Genomic DNA, 6000 nt, shown 5'->3' on the forward strand with positions numbered 1-6000 from the left:
ATAGCAACAGCAATCAAATCTTGATAATCCTCAAACCGGAGGCTTCAGCTAGGTTCAAAGTCCTAGGCAGATTAAGTCCCTAGCTTGCCCATTCCACAGGCAGGCAGTAGCAGAACAGGTAGAGAGTGCAGAGCAATCATCACGTGGCAGCTGCAGCCAGGAGGTACTTCCAGGCCATGAGGACTGTGGAAGAAAATAACCTTAAGGGTGATAAGATACATGTTTTAATGACACCAACATAGGCAAATCTTGTCCATCAGATAGGATACATGCAAAACAGTGGTCCTGTGATAGGACAGTGGCAGGAATGGGATCTCGTCCTGGTCTAGTATACCAGACTTTAACCCCCCTCCTTGTGGGAGTTACAGATGAGTTAATACATAGGGCTATGGGAGGTACATGCACTGGCCATAAAGATCAAACAAAACTTCCCCGTAAGATGCTCTTACCTCTCAGATGTTTTGGGTATGCTGCCATGATCTTTGGGGGTCACTCTGCCATTACTCCAGGAATACACACAAAGTCAGCTTCCAGGCATTTTCCCCAAGGTGCCAGAAGGGTCTGTCATTGCTTGTCCATGTGTTGAAATGTCCAGGGCCACGTCCATTCAACAGTGTCTTCAGGGTTTAATGCAGTTGGGGCTGCATTAAATTAATTATCCTGGCTTCAATAATTCCTCTTTGGTTTGCCCATACAATTGTATAGGAGAGGCAGCGCAAGGTGTGTTAGCATGTCCACAGGGCTCAAGGTTCCTTTTTGGGGCTTATCATTCAAATGCCATAGCACTGTCCATAAGCGAACTGACCAGCTCCATAGACTGTTGGTGTCTGACTTCAGGCCAGATTTCAGAAAGCCATTGTACCTCTCTATCATTGCTGCCCCAAGAGGATTATTTGGTACATGAAACTTCCACGTTATTCCTAATTGCTGCACCCATTCTTGTAATGCACATCCAGTAAAGTGGGTGCCTTGATAACTCTCAATCACCTGCAGCTGGCCATAGGCTGCAAAGAGATGCTCTAGGCTCCTCTTGGTGCTTTGCTGATCTGCAACACATGCAGGAAAAGCAACCAACAGTCCAGTAACTGTATCCACATAAGTCATGGCATACCGATATCCTTCTGAAATGGGCAGAGGCCCAATATAGTCTATCTGCCACCTGACAAGGGGTATTGGCCCTTTTACTATTGCCCCATGTTGCTGTGGGACTCAGTGTAAGTCCCTCTTAGAGCACACAAGTCACTCCCTCCAGGCTCTGCTGACTTTCTCAAAGTTCAGTGGCAATCCCCACTGATGGGCTACAGCCCACATTGTCTTTTGACCCGTGTGCAACAAATACTGGTGTAACCACTGGCCTACATCAGAGGCAGGCTTTCCTTCTAGCCAGCACACCTGGGCCAATGTGTCTGCTTCATCATTCCCTGGGGATGCCAAAGGCAAATGACCAGTGACATGATATACGGTAAGTCTTAGTCTGGCCAGAAGCCCATAGGTCTTGCCACAACTCTTGCCCCCAAAGGGGTTGGTGGCGTACCATCCAGTTGGTATGGTACCATGTTGGTAGCCACAAGATCAAGCCCTAATAGAGAGCCCAGCTGTCAGTGCAGTCACCTATAGGGGAGGGCTCCTGGGTGATCACAAGCCATACTGCCTGCAACTCAGCCCATTGACTGCTCTTCCCCTCTCCATCGTCCATCCATATTGTCTCAGTCTTAGAATGGAAAGCCACAGCCCTCCACTTTGGGGGCTGCCCATGACTGGAGCTGTCTGTATACCAAGCATCTTCAGGTATAGGGGCTTTTCCGTCATGATAAGGACTCTCCTCTACCGATGGCTCAAAAGCAAGTTCTTCCTGCTTTCCACTGGTATGTATCACTGGCCCCAGTAAGCATTGGAGCTCTTCACTTAAGGGGCTAGTACAAAGGGCACTATGGTGCTGTAAATATGTGCCCCATATGGACAGTGTAGGTGTCTGTGCTATGCCACTCCATGGCCTTTGGGTCCAGTCTTACATCCACACCACAATGGGATAGGTGGTTATTACCTTAGTTTGAGCTGTTTTGGTGATGGGCTCTGTAGCCAGCAAGGCATAGTACATAGCAGCCAATTGCTTCTCTATTAAGGTATACCAGACCTCTGCTCCTTTCCACAGTTGTGACCAGAATCCAGTGGGTTGGCATGTCCATTCAAGCTGCTGTCAAAGACCGCATCCATAACCATCCTCGGTTACATGAACATGTAGCTCACAGGGCCTTGATGAATCCATTACACTCAAGGCCTGTATGGCCTTGACTGTTCACTTAACAGTAGTAAAAGCAGCTGCACATGTCTCATCCCAGTTCCACCTGATGCCCTTTCATACCAATCAGTATAAGGGCTTCAGAATTTGTGCCAAGTGTGGGATAAACACTCTCCAGTAGCCCAAAAGACCCAAAACTCTTGTAAGACTGCCACAGTGGTAGGGGCAGGGGAAAGCCTGGCCCTTGTCTATGAATGCTTCAGGAATAACTTTAGTTTTACCTGACCAGACAACCCCCAAGAATTTTACAGACAAACCAGGTACCTGAACCTTTGTGCTGTTACAGCTCATCCTTTCTCCTGTAGTTGTTGCAGCAGTCTAGGAACTGCCCCTTCTAAATCTGCAAGAGAATCAGACGTGAGCATAATATCATTAATGTAGTGATACAGCCACACTGTTTGCAGTTTCTTCCATGTAGCCAAGTCCTGGGCTACAAGTCCATGACAAATAGTACGACTGTGGAGGTATCCCTTTGCAAGGGCAGTGAATGTCCACTGCCGGCCTTCCCACGTGAAGGCAAACTTTTCCTGACTTTCCTGTGCTATGTCAATAGAGAAGAAAGCATTAGCAAGGTCCACAACATCATGATATGTCCCCAGTTCATGACTTAGTACGTCCATAAGGGCTGCTATTGAGGGGACAGCAGTATGCAAAGGGGGTGTGACTTTATTCAGTTCCCTATAGTCCACAGTCATATGCCAGGAGCCATCTGGCTTTCTCGCTGGCCACACTGGGGAATTAAAAGGACTATGAGTGGGCTTTATGATGTCTACCTTCTCCAACTCCTGTAGAGTTTCTCCAATTTCCTTGTGCCCCCCAGGCAATTTATACCATTCAGTATTTGTCACTCGCCTAGGTACAGGCAGAGCTACAGGTGGGTGCTTAGCATGTCCCCTCAGAACTGCCCTTACCACATGTACCCTCAGTCTGAACTCACCTGCAGTGGTCTGTAACCACAGGCTCTGCGGGATATCTACCCCCAGAATATATTCAGGGCTGGGAGAAATGTACACAGTATACTCCTTTGAGGGTAAACACCCTACCCTCAATGGGATTTGGGCTTTCTTCACTCTAATTGCCTTATCCCTATAATCATCTATCACAGCAGGGGTCCCAGAAAAACACTCAGGGTTGCCATGAATCAAAGAACATTCAGCTCCTGTGTCCACCAGCACCAGGACATGGTATAATTTCACAGGGAACCAATAAATTGCTAATTATACACGTGACCTCTGAACCCCACCATGTCCCCCAAGGTGGGGTCCTTGACCCTCCACTCAGATGAACCATGACTCCCAATCATAATTCTGTGGGTGTGAGGGCCCAGGCAGGGCCTGAGTACTGTCCCCCAGGAAGTCTTGCAGGGACACAGGCCAGACATGGGGCTTTGCCTCCTGTTTCCGTTTCATGGACCTCAGCGGCTGGAACTACTGCTCTGGCTTTAATTGTTGCCACAGTTCTAACAAGATCCTACTGGGCTGCCCATCAAGTTTTTCTTTCACTACCCCTGCTTCTATCAGATCAACCCACGTCTGGGTCCTCAACACCTTCACTGGGCCCTTTGTACCTCTCCTTTCAGTCATAGCCCGTACTTCCCTCCATGCCCTTATTGTTTCAACCTCCCCTAGATCTGCCAAAGTACAAGTAGCTTCACTTATGGGTTTCCCTACGTGGGGGGCAAGAATAGTCACTAGGGACCCAAAGAGAGATGGGAGAGCTGTATGGAGCACCAGATTTTTCATTCCTATGGTGAAAAACTCCTCATCGGGGCCCTGGGGGTCCATATTGTAGATATCTTTCATGCCCAATTCCCACAACACCTTTTGGAGCTCTGTGTACGTTTTCCAGCTGGCGGGTAAGTCTGGGAAATCACCCTGATTAGGCCAAACTGCCCTGATGGCTGCTGTCAGCCAATCCAGAAGCACTCGATTTCCTGAGGTGTAATGGGTACTTTGCAACCACTGCCGGAGAGAAGGGTGAGTCATCACAGAAGCCAGTCTACTCCTTTCAGAACCCAACATAACAATGTTTTCCACCCGCATACCCCAGAGACACAAAAGCCATGTAGGCAGAGGTTCCGATGGCTTCTGCTGATACCAGATGCTCATGTCCACCAGCTTATCATAGGTATAGGGGCGGAGCATGGAGTGCTCCACAACCTGGGGAGGGGGCAGCTCCTCCCCATCAGGAGCCCACAGTTTTTGTGTTTTTACTTTCTTAATTACAACTGGGCATGAGTTTAATACAGGAGAGGCTGGTGCCTCAAGCGGTGACATCAACAACAGATCGGCCCTTGGCACCTGCTCATCCTCTCCCGACACCTCCTCCACCATCTCCGGAGTTGAAGGCACCGCTCTTCCTTTCTCTTCCCCCAGGACCTCCTGCAACGTTGACTATCCTGCTGCTTCCCGCCTTGCTGCTGCTAAGGAATTTTGCAGGAGTGCGACCCATCCTCTAAGTAACTGTCTCTCTTCCTTAAGGGCATCTCATAGATCATCACCCAGCTCCTCCAAGAGATGCTGAAGTGTGTCTCTCTTCTGCCAAAGTCTCTCTCTCTCCTCAATAACCCCCTCTCTCTCTCCTCGATAACACTTTCCACTATCTTGACAAAAAGAGATCCTACCATGCCAGCTGCTACACAGCCACTCAGGGCCTCTAAGCAGTCTTCTTGATGGGGACTAATTTTGCAGCTTACCGTGTCTCCACCCTTCCCTAATTCTGGGAAAGGCCCTACCCCTCTAAGAGGTTCTTTACCCTAGACCAATTCCCCACTAGGGGCTCCCCAGTTGGAATCCCCACATATAGGGGATTCCCAAATAAGGCTGCACTCTCTACCACTGCAGCCACTGGGGCCTCCCCATCATCCCTAGTGGCAGCCTACCCAAGGGTCGCACCCATTTAGACAGATTTCAGGTTCCGTGGTCCTCCTGCCAACTTCTGCCAGATGTAACTCTGGGGAATAAAATCCTGGGGCAAAATACCTCTAAAACTGGAATCAGTCAAAGGAAGAAATAAAGTTAAGAAACCGTTTTCTTTCTTACAAGCAGTTGTCCTGGTCTCTCTCCCTCTACCTGGCTGCAGCAGAAGAGAACCCCATGCAACCTGTAAACTATATATTTATTGTGAACTAGCTATAGTAGACAGGGGAGGGGTGTGGGTAAGTCTGTTAAAATTCTTCTGTGTCCCATTTTTTCTGTGTGACCCATTAAGTATTTATTTACTAAACATTTACTCTTCTTTATTCCTGTGAATTGCTTTAATTTTCATTTGAAATCTCAAATCCCTACTTCTTCTCCTTGGTTTATACCTCATTTTCCCTGTCTTTGAAATCTATGTGTATGAATTTCCTATGTATGTAATTAAACTGTTTTTTTCCTTCTTTCGATCCATCTCATATCAATTTGTTTTGTAGACCAGCTAGAAGAACTTCAAGGGGTATAGAAAAATTCTTCCTCCCAATAATACTATGCTTAGGGACCATAGAAGTTTTACTCTTTGTGTGATTCCCACTCCAATTTCTAGTGTATTGCAGTCTCAGAATAGTCAAGCATCTTCTGCTGGAAAGAAATGGAACAAATGGTTGTTTTGAATTAAAGAAAAAACAATGAATCTCTGAGAGCTATTTTGTCTTTTGAGAGTGGTTTAGAAAACCACTACATGTTTTAAAACTTAAGTAGAACATAAGTGTTTTCAAAATGGGA

This window comes from Manis pentadactyla, chromosome 11, assembly GCF_030020395.1.
Source record: "Manis pentadactyla isolate mManPen7 chromosome 11, mManPen7.hap1, whole genome shotgun sequence".
Classification (NCBI taxonomy): Eukaryota; Metazoa; Chordata; class Mammalia; order Pholidota; family Manidae; genus Manis; species Manis pentadactyla.